The sequence below is a fragment of the Oncorhynchus mykiss genome, chromosome 10 (genome assembly GCF_013265735.2).
Source record: "Oncorhynchus mykiss isolate Arlee chromosome 10, USDA_OmykA_1.1, whole genome shotgun sequence".
Classification (NCBI taxonomy): domain Eukaryota; kingdom Metazoa; phylum Chordata; class Actinopteri; order Salmoniformes; family Salmonidae; genus Oncorhynchus; species Oncorhynchus mykiss.
The window spans coordinates 68,368,757-68,383,826 of NC_048574.1; the positions used below are offsets into that span (position 1 = coordinate 68,368,757).

The 15,070-nt window shown below is 42.5% G+C and overlaps 1 protein-coding gene across 2 annotated transcripts in view; it reads left to right on the forward strand.

Annotated features, from left to right (window-relative positions):
• Window positions 1-3,414, forward strand: part of LOC110534534 (mucin-5AC) — a 31,029-nt gene extending 27,615 nt beyond the window's left edge. The window contains exons 10-11 of one of the 2 annotated variants that reach the window (XR_005034209.1): window positions 2,261-3,125; window positions 3,169-3,414. The gene's annotated coding sequence lies outside the window, so the exon portion shown is untranslated. Of the gene's footprint in view, window positions 1-2,260 lie in introns of both variants that reach the window. The other variant, XM_036933655.1, reaches the window with a different exon arrangement.
• Window positions 3,415-15,070: the final 11,656 nt, after the last annotated feature.

Here is a 15,070-nt window from a genome sequence, read left to right on the forward strand (position 1 = left end):
TCCGGGCCTCTGGGCCTACTGTGATCAGAGACTTGGTGAAAGATGGACATTCACCTGCTGGTATCGCCTCAAGCATCAGCTCCAACCTCCAACATTCCTTCCTCCGGCCCAAACTGACGAGTCACACCACGGCTTAATATGCCTGTGTCTTTCAGTGTGTTAGTCATCTCAGTTGGGACTTTTCTCCCCACTCTCCAGGTGTAAGAACAGTTTACTTTAAATTAACGCTTTAGGTATGTTACACTGCAGCCACTATTGCTACATTTTGATGTGTGTTTATGGTGGTTTTAAAATTGGAGAATGTTTGATAGTGAAATGTTACTAGTTGAGAAATATTAATGTGAGTTGACGCAGGGCTGTGCATATTCATGACTATGATGAATTTGGCTTTTGTTGTTAATGTAATGCACTATGTTTATATTGCACATAAACCTATTAGATGAAACACTGTACCTTTAAATGAACTTGCGGTGGTGTTCTTCCTCAGCAAGCTTTCACATTGATATTAACAACTGCATACTAAATATGTAGTGAATCGCTGCATTGCTTTGACCTAAAAGATATTACGATTAGCTATTAAACTTTTCAGCACTTAACCTTTCAGTTGTTAATCTGTCAGATCAAACAGGTTTTGCGTCCCTAGTTATTTTCTCTCATCGGTTATTTTGCTGTTTTTACATGCCCATACTAATAGGTAGGTAATTAGCTTAGATGCATGCATTGCCCTTTCATTCAAAGTGTTTCCAAAAACGTCTTTATGGAAACGTCTTCTGACCAAATGGACAATTACAGTTCTATTGTATTCTACCATGCAGTGTAGGAATATTGACTGCATGGAACAGGTAGTTTAGAGGAGACCGTTGTGATGACGAGTGGACGTTTCCAAAAGGCCAGATCTGCTTTACTGCACGCTGTAAAAGCCCAGAGGAGATGGAAAGAGCGGTGATAAATTGTCATGTTTGAAACTTTCCCTCTGATGTCATAAAGCAATAATAAAACGGGTATATAGTCAGTTTAGGACAAAGGATTTCGGGTTTTCACTTAGTTTCCACCTGTTTTTAGAGGGGGGTAAAGGTGAAGGTAGTAAACATGTTTATGCAGGTTGTAGGTAATGAGACTGAAAACCGGCTGAGGTTTTGGTCTATTACTATCCGTTAACAAAATGATAGGTGGAAACTTACCTCCACTACAGTTCAAACACTTGACTCCTAGGCCTTACTACAATGTGAGCAAGCTAATCAATTGTAATCACTACTTTTGTAACCCAGCATTTGAGCTCTTGTTCAGACACCAGATTGAGGAGGTGGTAGTCAATCGCTGGACTCAGGTTAGCCTTAGTAGCATTTTCCCCAGAGTCACTAAATCCCCAGTGGAATGTCAAGCCTTTCAGTGACTAGGTTTCTCCTTCACTATAGTAACTGCCTAACTGGGAGTTCTCTCCACACAGATCCCTATCTGTTCCTATATGGCTCAACTTTAGCTCAGTTTAGCCCAGCCACTTTACAGAGCTGTGCGAGAGCTCACCTGTCCTGCAATATGCAATCAGACCCTTAGTAATCACATAAGCTCTGCAATATGCAATCAGCCTCTTAGTAATCACATAAAGCTGTTCTCTGTTACCTGGTCTCCTTTTTATTGCATGCATTTGAGATTACCGGGGGTCACATTTGAAAGTGCAATGGCAGAATATAAGAGCTGTGAGGATGAGCCACTCCTACAGCATGGTTGGATTCCATTGATTTGGTGATGTACTCCACTCCATAGATATCCAATAAGCATCTGTTAGCTGCCTTCAATTCTTATTTGGGTATGTAGGAGTTTTATGTATGAAATCTGTACACGCAGCTTTTTGTCAATCTCTAAAAGTTAATCTAGTCGAAGTCATCAATGGCTTTTTAAGGAGTTGAACCACCTCAACTCCACGGTCTTCACACCTAGGGGGCATACACCGGTTCGAAGAATCCATAAAAGGGTCATCATAAATCAATTCAATAGTTTTTTTTTTTTCCTCCCATGTCCGGTATCCTGTCCCGCAAACAGATGTTTCAGCACAGGTGTCAAAGGTCAGAGGCCACGTAAACATGGTCAAAGCAGAAGGTATGGCAGGGGGTTACAGTTGACGAGAGCAAGGATAGTGGTGTCACAGGATGACTAAGGACACAACTTTCCAGGAAAATCCAGCCAGGTAGAAATATAGATGGAGGAAACTGCCAGGTAGAAATATAATTAATTTAAAAAAAAATGTCTTTGTGTTCTTTAGGCTGAAGAAAAAACGTGAAGTAAAAGGTCAAGTCATCGGAAACGCCTGAAAACAAAGTATTTCTTTCAATTCATGTTATATAGGCTAGTTGATTAAGTTTGTTTTCTCTGTCTATAAACAATTTAGCTAAGAAGATAGCAGTGTTGGTTCATGATCCAGGGGAAATTAAAGTGATACTGTGATATAGCTTCGCTATGACAGAAAGAAACAGCTGGGAGAGGTGTAATAGGAAGTATGTCTTTAGGGAGAAACAGCTGGGAGAGGTGTAATAGGAAGCATGTCTTTAGGGAGAAACAGCTGGGAGAGGTGTAATAGGAAGCATGTCTTTAGGGAGAAACAGCTGGGAGAGGTGTAATAGGAAGTATGTCTTTAGGGAGAAACAGCTGGGAGAGGTGTAATAGGAAGTATGTCTTTAGGGAGAAACAGCTGGGAGAGGTGTAATAGGAAGCATGTCTTTAGGGAGAAACAGCTGGGAGAGGTGTAATAGGAAGCATGTCTTTAGGGAGAAACAGCTGGGAGAGGTGTAATAGGAAGTATGTCTTTAGGGAGAAACAGCTGGGAGAGGTGTAATAGGAAGTATGTCTTTAGGGAGAAACAGCTGGGAGAGGTGTAATAGGAAGCATGTCTTTAGGGAGAAACAGCTGGGAGAGGTGTAATAGGAAGTATGTCTTTAGGGAGAAACAGCTGGGAGAGGTGTAATAGGAAGTATGTCTTTAGGGAGAAACAGCTGGGAGAGGTGTAATAGGAAGCATGTCTTTAGGGAGAAACAGCTGGGAGAGGTGTAATAGGAAGCATGTCTTTAGGGAGAAACAGCTGGGAGAGGTGTAATAGGAAGCATGTCTTTAGGGAGAAACAGCTGGGAGAGGTGTAATAGGAAGCATGTCTTTAGGGAGAAACAGCTGGGAGAGGTGGGACATGGGCAACAACTGCAAACTATTTCCATTAAAGGATAGTTTATCCTCTTTCTACACACTCATTCACAAACATCCCAATGTAGTGTGTCACAATATACCTCCTTTTTTAAGTCTGAAATCTTGACACAAATAAAATGTAAAAAGCTAAGTTGTCTAGAAGAAGTTTCAATAAATAATGCTCTGTCTAGAACACCTGTTTCTCTTTGTACCTTTTTAATAAATCTATCAAAAACATCTGCAGCATCTAGTTGTGGTTTTTCTAAAAGTGTGGAGACAACACTTCCTTCTCTCCAGATTATTCAAGGAGAAAATAACATTTCAAGAAACCTTTTTAAAATAGCTGTCATTGTAACAAGGTTCCCATAGTCTCAAACATGTCATTTCTTCTTGCTGACCGGCCAACTGTCCAGCATCCCCACCTCCGGTCCAGCCGGTCAGGTTTTGGTAAGTGTAAACACATCCCACCTCTGGTCCAGCCGGTCAGGTTTTGGTAAGTGTAAACACATCCCACCTCCGGTCCAGCCGGTCAGGTTTTGGTAAGTGTAAACACATCCCACCTCCGGTCCAGCCGGTCAGGTTTTGGTAAGTGTAAACACATCCCACCTCCGGTCCAGCCGGTCAGGTTTTGGTAAGTGTAAACACATCCCACCTCCGGTCCAGCCGGTCAGGTTTTGGTAAGTGTAAACACATCCCACCTCCGGTCCAGCCGGTCAGGTTTTGGTAAGTGTAAACACATCCCACCTCTGGTCCAGCTGGTCAGGTTTTGGTAAGTGTAAACACATCCCACCTCCGGTCCAGCCGGTCAGGTTTTGGTAAGTGTAAACACATCCCACCTCTGGTCCAGCTGGTCAGGTTTTGGTAAGTGTAAACACATCCCACCTCCGGTCCAGCTGGTCAGGTTTTGGTAAGTGTAAACACGGGCTACAGGTGCAAATGCGTTCGCTTCAAAGTGACAGCGTTAAAAGACAGGAATTCCCTGACACTGTGCCACACATTCCTGGGACTGCAGTGCAGCACTCCCTCAAGTCTCTAGCAGGGCTCTTTTAGCTGGACTGGTGTTCAATAGCTAGCTCCTTGAATATAGCCGTGGAACATGGATGGACCAGGACATTGTAGCTACAACTCCTTCAGGGTGAACTCCTTCGGCCCGTGTGCCTTCTCACACCACTGGAGGTGTAGTTATTCCCTGACAATGCACAGTCTTGTGCATTAACGCTTACTTATGATTATCGTGATCATACAAACTTTTTAAAGTCTTATGTAATGTAGTTATACTACCACCCATCTAGTGCCTAGTTTTTGGGCCTGTTCCAGGTGCTATATGAAGCTTGTCTCCAGGGCTTCTGTCCTGTTCTGCCTAGTGACAACGCCAGGTGATAACACCAGTCCCTACAGCCAGTGGACCAATCGGGTGGTTTTTACATCTTAATCCACCATTAAGAGCTGAAATGCTGCATTGGGCCTTGTGGTGAGTTCGTGACGGCAGGAGAGGCACTGGAATGCAGGCTCATACCCTTCAAACCTGACCACAGTCATTGGGGCCTCGCGCCAACCAGCTAAAGGAGGCAGAATACTACCCTCCTCCTCCCATCCTCTCCCTGAACTGAACCGGATCCAAATGTATTCGGATCCTTCTTGGTATCCCCTATTTATACGCTGTTTATTTTTACAGGAGGGCCGGATGATTCGGATGCTTGCGTCAAAGGGTGAAAGCAAAGAGAAAGGGGTTATGGTGGACCCTCTTTCTGGGTGCTATTCTGAGGATGTGGAGGGGGGCTTATCAGAGGTGATCAGGGCAAGAAGGTGGCCACTAGAACTTCTCCCTGTTCAGAATCTGGTATATTGGACCTTCTAAACATACACTGCATGACCAAAAGTATGTGGACACCTGCTCGTTCGAACATCTCATTCCAAAATCATGGGCATTAATATGGAGTTGGTGCCCCCTTTTGCTGCTATAACAGCCTCCACTCTTCTAGGAAGGATTTCCACTAGATGTTGGAACATTGCTGCAGGGACTTGCTTCCTTTCAGCCACAAGAGCATTAGTGCGGTCGGCCATTGATGTTGGGCAATAAGGTCTGGCTCACAGTCGACGTTCCAAAGGTGGTTGATGGGATTGAGGTCAGGGCTGTGCAGGCCAGTCAAGTTCTTTCACACCGATCTCGACAAACCATTTCTGTATGGATCTCCGTTTGCGAAAGGGGGCAATGTCATGCTGAAACAGGAAAGGGATTTCCCCAAACTGTTGCCACAAAGTTGGAAGCACAAAATGGTCTAGAATGTAATTGTATGCTGTAGCGTTAAGATTTCCCTTCACTGGAACTAAGGGGCCTAGCCCAAAACATGAAAAACAGCCCCGTTACCATTATTCCTCCTCCACCAAACTTTACAGTTGGCACTATGCATTGGGGCAGGTAGCATTCTCCTGGCATCCGCCAAACCCTGATTCATCCGTCGGACTGCCAGATGGTGAAGCGTGATTCATCACTCCAGAGAAAGCGTTTCCACTGCTCCTGAGTCCAATGGCAGCGAGCTTTACACCACTCCAGCCAACGTTTGGCATTGCACATGGTGATCTTAGGGTTGTGTGCGGATGCTCTCCTATGGAAATCCATTTCATGAAGCTCCAGACAAACAGTTTTTGTGCTGACGATGCTTCCAGAGTCAGTTTGGAACTCGGTAGTGAGTGTTGCAACGAGGACAGATTTTTACGCGCCTCTGCACTTGGCAGTCCTGTTCTGTGAGCTTGTGTGGCCTACCACTTCGCGGTTGAGCCGTTGTTGCTCCTAGAATTTTCCACTTCACAATAACAGCACTTACAGTTGACAGGGGCATCTCTAGCAGGGCTGAAATTTGACGTTCTGACTGGAAAGGTGGCATCCTATGATGGTGTCACATTGAAAGTCATTGAGCTATTCAATAAGGCCATTCTACTGCCAGTGTTTGTTTATGAATATTGTATGACTGTGTGCTCGATTTTATACACCTATCAGCAACGGGTGTCGGAAATAGCCAAATCCACTAATTTGAAGGAGTGTACACGGGTTCAAAATAGCAGATTGGGACACTGATAAGCATTTAAATTGGACGCGATGGCTGTACAGTAACATGCTATACATGGAGTCAGAGTTCAAGGTCTCCACTTCACAGTTCACCAGATGACCTACACGACGAGTTAGTCCAAATGTACACTTCACATTTCCATATCATAAAACTCATGTCATATACAGTGTCAACGTTTATGATCACTAAGCTTGATGTACAGTTACAAGATGACATGGCGTCAAACCCTGGGTTGTTCTGAACAGAATGCGCTCGTTTCTACATCTATTGATGATATCTGCGTTTTCTGATTTTTGGGGAAACATTGATGAATACGTATTTACCGTGTATTTACTGTGTATTTACCGCGTATTTACCGCGTATTTACCGCGTATTTACTGTTTTGAACACTACTCATGTTTTTAACAAGAAGGATATAATATGTTAATATTGCAATGATAACAAGACCATTGAAATTATAGTGATTTAAAAAAAAATCTTGTTGCCAAATACTTTATACACAAACAAAAATGACAAATAATTTTGATTGAATTGAATCATCTTGTTAAGACATTATCCATAGTGAATAACAGAATGACATCTTACTGAATCATTATAATGCCATTTTTTTCAGTGAATACAATTGCACTTTAATATATATATTTTATTTCATTTTAATGTATTTAGTTTTTTCTTGTTTATCTCTGTGTTTTGTTTTTGTTAGACATGTTTTATGTAGTTGTTGATAATTGTGTATAATAATAAAAAAATATATATATGAGCATGTTTGTCATATTGTGAAGACATTTGGCGTGGAACAAGCATCCGAATGCACTCGTGACCATTCTATACACACAAATTACAATCTGCTTCTCTGAATTTCCTTGTGAAAGCCTAACACTGTAAGATCGTGAGAATGGCTTACCAAGAAAAACTTCCTAGAGGACTCATTCAAGATAAAAGGAGTTGGAGCACTCAACAACAAAAAAGGCATTTTGTAACTTAGCTAGCCATGTTGGCAATAGTGCACGCTTTCAAATGATGCCCATCTGACCAGATTTTGATTCATAATGGACCTTTTTTGGAATGTGTAAACAACAGTAATTGTGTGATGCTGGGAATACAGGGCAGTGTTCAACAACTCTGCTTGCTCTAGTTCCTCAACAGCAGCTAGGAGAGCTGAAAAAAAGCACCTTAGAGGTAAAGACTCTTTGAGTCATAAAAGTGCATTGATTACTTTGGAGAGGTTTGTGGCCACCTGGGGAAAGAAACCAGTTAGTCCTCTCACTCAAACACTTTTTTGGGGGCTTTTTTTTTGTCTTATGTTGTACCTACCCCAAATGTCCCATGAATATTTTTATCATGTTACTGAATGTGTCCAGAGTAGTTCAAATTTCATTATCAGCAAATGTGGGGAAATGTACAGTAAATGTCAAATGCACATAAAATCAACACTGTAGTGTTTGGATTCAGTCTTGTGTCAGATTGACTGTTTTGTCCTTTAGTCTAATTATTTTCTCAATCTCCAAACTGTTCATTTTGAATTGCTACTATGGTTATGCATACGCTTTCCATATTTCTTCTGTAAGAAACATTTTAATTTCCCCCGATCCATATAGGCCAATTCCCATGAATGTAAGCCATTACAGTAACTTTATACCTGACAGAATGGGGACAGCATGGACAAGTGGGCTAGTCTGGTCATTCAACGACACAGTACAGTGCAATGTAACATTCCCATGTAATATACTGTAACTGTGGCAGACAGCGTCCCGGCAGGGTGCATGGCTCTTGACTGGACAGCAGCTGCAGACCCAGCTCTGCTATGTAGGACACTCCATCCTCAACTAAGAAAACATTCCACCCCACTGCAACTGTACTGTCCCCTTCCCTCTTCCATCAAGATGCAGGGTTTGACCCTCATGTAGCCTACAGTTCCAGGTTTTCCACTAGAAGTGCCAGGGCCCATAGGTTCACTGAAGTGGGATTTTCTATGACAAGATCCAAGTATGAGACGACTGAATTTAGTGTGAAGTATGAAGGTGCTGAGTATTTGCCATTTCCTTATTGTCTGTGACAATAAAAAAAACAAATGAGTGTTTTGAGAAAGACTTTATTAATTGTCACTGCAATGTATCGCCAACAAGTAGTAAAGCTTAAATTCAATATTTTTATCAAATAATGTTTGTTTTTTATAGCTACAAGGGACCTAAAATTCAAAATAAAATATCCAAATGATCCTTGGTATGACCATCTTAAAACAATTCCATTTGTTAGCTTAGTAGAACCCCCAATGTGTCCATGTGAAATTATGTAAAACCGTTGTTTATGAAATGTTGGTATGTCCATGTGAAATTATGCATTTGTGATAGAAAGGTATTGTGGGCTATCATGTTGGAACATTCCTAGCGGAAAGGAGTTCCTGGATAGAGTACAGGCTGGGCAGGTAGCAGGTTGGCTAGAGTAGAGCCATACCTGAGTTTTGTTATGGGCAAATAGTTGTTGCCTGAATAGTTTTTACTGAGAATATCTTTGATAAAATAAAAAAATTAAAGTCTTTGTCAACGTCCTGTTTGTTATTTTCTGTACAACGTATATTGGCCAGTTTGTCCTGCACCTGTTAATATTGTAAATAAAAGCCTCTGAGTGGTGAGCACCAGAACATCCTGTCTGTCTCCTCACTGTCCGATCCTCCACCTCAGCATCTGCTTCACATTTATTAACAGACATGACTAAGCTTGCTCACTTGAGTGCAAAACTATGGGTGATTAGGGCTGCGTTTACACAGGCAGACAAATTCGGATCATTTTCCACTAATTGGTCATTTACAAATCACATCAGATCTTTTCACATCAGATCTTTTTCAGAACTAATCTAAACACAAATCAGTATTGGGCTGCCTGTGTAAAGGCACAGCAGCTTGGGCTGCCATTAGCAGTATTGGGCTGCCATTAGCACAGCAGCTTTGATTGCGCAAAGGTGAGCACTGTGCAGCCTAGTAAAATAACGGTATGTCCTCTACCAGTAACGTTACTCCCCTTCACTACTGACATTGGCCTACAGGGATGCATGTCCACAACTGTCCCGTGCAGCTGTAACAACCCATTCATCAACACCATGATGTAGAGGTTATGAGATGTTCAAGTGCTATAAATTTTACGGACTTGTTGAGAATGCAAAGAATGTTTTTAAACATGGCGTGAACACAGTGTGACAGATATGACCAGATGACCTACACGACGAGGTGGTGGTGCTACAGTACACAGCAGTACGCAGAAGTAAGTGGTGTCATGGACATAGTTAGGAATTTACAGACATATATAACGCTAAAGTAAAACAAATGTTTATGTCCTTATATGGTAGCCTACACTCTTAGAAAAAAAGGGTTCCAAAAGGGTTCTCCGGCTGTCCCCATAGGAGAAGCCTTTTTGGATCCAGGTAGAAACCTTTTGGGTGTCATGTAGAACCCTCTGTGGAAAGGGTCTATATGGAACTTAAAAGGGTTCTACCTGGAACCAAAAAGGGTTATCCTATGGGGACAGCCGGAGAACCCTTTTTAGGTTCCAGATAGCACCTTTTTTTCCACAAGAATGTAGATGATATAATTAAATGATTTTTCTTTATATTCTTTTGCCAGGTTACTCTTAATATCCCAACTCAATATTAGGGAGGTGTTCCTAATGTTTGGTGTACTCAGTGTACATGATAGATGTTTGACAATGTATATGCATGACTAGTAATTTGTTAGGGACTTCTGTAACTCAAATTCATGGAAGATAAAGTCAAAATTATGGGAGCACTTGGAATTATCAATCAATCAAATGTATTTATAAAGCCCTTTTTACATCAGTCACAAAGTGCTGTACAGAAACCCAGCCTAAAACCCCGAACAGCAAGCAATGCAGATGCAATGCAGATGTAGATGTAGAAGCACGGTGGCTAGGAAAAGGTCCCTAGAAAGGAAGAAACCTAGAGAGGAACCAGGCTCTAAGGGGTGGTGTCGGTTGGTTGGATTATAACAGCACGCGGCCAACATGTTCAAATGTTCATAGATGACCAGCAGAGTCAGCTAATAATTAATCACAGTGGTTGTAGAGGGTGCAAAAGGTCAGCACCTCAGGAGTAAATGTCAGTTAGCTTTTCATAGCCGATCATTCAGAGTTAGAGACAGCAGGTTCGGTAGAGAGAGAGAGTCCAAAACAGCAGGTCCGGGACAAAGTAGCACGTCTGGTGAACAGGTCAGGGTTCCATAGCTGCAGGCAGAACAGTTGAAACTGGAGCAGCAGCACGATCAGGTGGACTGGGGACAGCAAGGAGTCATCAGGCCAGGTAGTCTTGATGCATGGTCCTTGGGCTTTGGTCCTCAGAGAGAAAGAGAGAGAGAAGGAGAGAAAGATAGAAAAAGAGAGAGAGAATTAGAGGGAGCATACTTAAATTCACACAGGACACCGGATAAGACAGAAGATATAACAGACTGACCCTAGCCCCCCGACACAAAGTATTGCAGCATAAATACTGGAGGCTGACACAGGAGGGGTCGGGAGACACTGTGGCCCCATCCGACGATACACCTGGAAAGGGCCAAGTAGGCAGGATATAACCCCACCCACTTTGCCAAAGCACAGCCCCCATACCAATAGAGAGATATCTTCAACCACCAACTTACTACTCTGAGACAAGGCCGAGTACAGCCCACGAAGATGTCGCCCACGGCACGAACCCAAGGGGGGCACCAACAGGAAGATCACGTCAGTGACTCAACTCACTCAAGTGACCCACCCCTCCTAGGGACAGCATGGAAGAGCACCAGTAAGCCAGTGAGAGAGGGGAACCGGCCAGGCAGAGACATCAAGGGGCAGTAGTCGCTCCTGTGTCTTTCCGTTCACCTTCAAACTCCTGAGCCAGACTACACTCAATCATAGGACCTACTGAAGAGATGAGTCTTCAATAAAGACTTAAAGGTTGAGACCTAGTCTGCATCTTTCACATGGATAGGCAGACCATTCCATAAAAATTGAGCTCTATAAAGCACTGCCTCCAGCTGTTTTCTTAGAAATTCAAGGGACAGTAAGGAGGCCTGCGTCTTGTGACCGTAGCGCACATATAGGTATGTACGGCAGGACCAAATCAGAAAAATAGGTAGGAGCAAGCCCATGTAATGCTTTGTAGGTTAGCAGTAAAAACCTTGAAATCAGCCCTAGCCTTAACAGGAAGCCAGAGTAGAGTGGCTAGCAGTAGAGTGATATGTTCAAAGGTTTAGGTTCTAGTCAAGATTCTATCAGCCGTGTTTAGCAATAACTGAAGTTAATTTAGTGCTTTATCTGGGTAGCTGGAAAGTAGAGCATTGCAGTAGTCTAATCTAGAAGGGATAAAAACATGGATACGTGTTTCTGCATAATCTTTGGACAGAAAGTTTCAGATTTTTTCAGTGTTGCGAAGATTAAAAAAAACTGTCCTTGAAATATTCTTGATATGTTCGTCAAAACAGAGATCAGGGTTCAAGAGTAACGCCGAGGTCCTTCACAGTTTTATTTGAGACGACTGTACAACCGTCAAGAATAATTGTCAGATGCAACAGAAGATCTCTTTGTTTATTGGGACCTAGAACTAGCATCTCTGTTTTGTCCGAGTTTAAAGTTAAAAAAAATCCCCTTTAAGTTTATATCTGCAAAAAGATGATTCTGAGATAATTGGATTTAAAGTACCGAACCCTCATTGGCTTGAATGGTGTCAGTGATTTGTATCTTGTATTCTTTGGAACTTAACAACATGAATTGGGGTATTTAGAGTACTATAAAGCCAGAGAACATTGAACAGAACAAGGCTATGGCAATAATTCAATTTTGACAAAAATGCAGATAGAACCTTATAGTCCTAAACTCTCGATGGTTGTAATGGGTAAATTTGGAAGATGGGGAAAATATACATTACCGGAAAGCATGAGTCATGTAAGCTTCTGCCTGGACCTCAATTTGACTTCACCTTAGTGGAACGAACAACTGCTGCAAAAGTCAAGCATGACATAGACAGTAGGAATTCCCAATCTCTTCTCGGGAGGAGAGAGGGGGATTTGAGAATACACTTCGGCTTTGTTCTCCATCCATCATGGGTCATTAAGGGTCTGTCATCGTGTGCCTGTCCCCAGGATGGTGAAGTGAGCCCTGGCAGCAGCAGGAGCTGAATGCCCTGGCCCCTGCCCAACCTCTCTCTGTTTACCAAAGGCCATCATTAAGAACATGGTTCCAAGGGAACAGAGAAGGTAAACCTCACACAACTAGGCCATTGATACAGTACAGTCAAGCTAATGAGTCAGTCAGCACTATGCCATGTGTTATATACTGTTACTGTACTGTGACTCAACAACTATGGCTAATGCTAACACTAGGCTAATGCTAGGCTTGTGCTAATGCTAGGCTAATCCTAGGCTAATGACCCTTATTAGCAGCATCCACAGGCAGCACATACACTCAGCGCAGCTCTTTTGGCAGTCACTGCTAGCATTTTCTACTTAGCATTTAACCCCTGGAACAATTTAATGGTCCATAATGAACTACAGTACAGCCTGGGTTGGATGACAACTAGATTGGAAACACTATCCTGCTTGGAGCGAAACAGAAATAGTTTCTTAAACCTTAGAAATAAATAAATAAATAACCATTGGGGTTATACAGTTATATAAAAAGCTTGGTTTGTTTGTTTCTATAGTTACACCATTCGGACACACCCACCGTTCCATTCCTATATCTGTCCAGACGAGCGGAGGTAATGCAGGACTTATTTAGGAGATGTAATGAAAGGACCTAGATGCAGAATGCATGCCATGCTGGGTATTCGGCACACGTTATGGGGCGTTTGTCACGGGAGGAGGTTGCTAAGTACCATGCAGTGTTGTCCGAAACGCGTCAGTATCTCCAGAAACAGTACAGCCTTTTATTTTGATCTGCATTATTTAAGGTATATGCAGCTCACCCAGAGTTCACCCACCCATGCGTTGTTCAATGGGCCCCCATATAAAAATCTCATCCCGGGGGGGATCGAGTAGCGCAGGGTTCTAAGACCCGGGTTTGATCCCCGGCTGTATCACATAGGGCGGCGAACAATTGGCCCAGCGTCTTCTGGGTTAGGGGAGGGTTCGGCCAGGGTAGGCCGTCATTGTAAATAAGAATTTGTTCTTAACTGACTTGCCTAGTTAAATAAAGGTAAAAAAAATACATTTTAAAAAATGTACAAAAGATTTATGACCAGTGCATCCTATCCGTATTAAATAGATTTATAGATTGAGCCCATTTCACCAGAAAGTGATTCAGTGACAGAACAGCCATATTAATCACTTAAAACTGTATTTAATTTGTACCAGCTGTGGTAGATTGAATGAATGAGAAATTATTGCTACACTTACATTTCTAGAACAGTCATTTTGGGTTTCTGCAATAATAATTCCTTATTCTCCTTGACTATACTTGGTAATCATGATAAAAGAGAAAGAAGTATAGAAGACTTGCGTTTTTTTAAATTGAAACTGTGGACCAACGTCATCATGATTATAGGTTAATAGCTATCATACACGTATGTTACTCTATAAAAGGTCACTAAGTATATTTATCTTAACGTGACCTTGCGCCGCGCCATACCGAGGGTGCATTCTCACATTCTCCCTGGATTTCCAATCGGACCACAAAGACCACAACACGCCTCTCTGTGTCATGCTGTGTCATCGTGATCCACCGTCATGAGAACCCAGCGAACCCTCATGCTTACTGTCGTCCAATCATGGTTTAGATGAAAAATATAATAATCATAAAAAAAGTCTAAGACATTGACGTGAGAATGCTGAAGACTTGGCTGCTGGCATAGATGCCTAGATCATGTGTCGCGTCAACTCCTCTCTATCTCTCCATATCCAGGGAGGACGGGCCTCGGAGGGGGGTTTCCATCATTGCATGGCTTTAAATCTGATGCCGGTGACAGCCCACCGCAAAGGATATATTTGGACGTTCTACTAATCATTTTTAGGAAAGGTCATCCAGTGCTTTTTCAACTACAGTAGAGACGTGGTCTATCGAATTCTGCAGGTCACTTCCAATCATTAGTAATATAGCCTAGCTATGAACAAGTATGACAAGAATCATAAATATGATATTTACTCATTCACATATGGAAAGCCTGGTTCCTCTCTAGGGTTCTTCATACTTGGGAGTTTTTCCTGGACACTTTGGTTCTGCTTCTGCTTGGACTTTGGGGTCGACGACTGGTTATTGTAATTTATAGATTGATTGACTGATTGATTGAAATGGCTTTTTGCTTACTGTATCTGTCTGATTGTAAAATAAGCTGTTTCTAGTCTAGTGTCATTAAAGGAAGGGGTTTGTTAGGGGATGAGGCCAGTGTCCCAGGGTCACTGTCACCCCACCTGTCCTGCTAGGCCAGCTGATGCCAGGTGCTGGGTGGTTCTCAGTGTGTGACCGAGAGGAGTTTGGTGCCGGGGTGTCCCAGAGACTTGACCCTAAAGGGCACCAACCCCGTGAACAGATCATAAACCGCCACATGACCAGGTCACACATGTCACATTGTTTAACTTATTGCGGTGTTCAATATTTGCCCTGTAGGCCTGTATACCTGGTGCCATTTTGTTTTCCTGTTAACAGTTGCATTTGAAAATGTATTTTTGTTCAAGCGAGTGTTGATGTTGAGTTAGGTCAATGTGTACTGTTTGAGTGGACTAAGAGGCTGAACATCCGTTTTGTAAACTGATCCTCCAATCTCTACTGTTGTCCATGTCTATTTCCCAGGGATGAAGGATCATGTTAAAACATGGCTCAAGTTACCAATAAAATCCTCTCCCTTAGTTCATT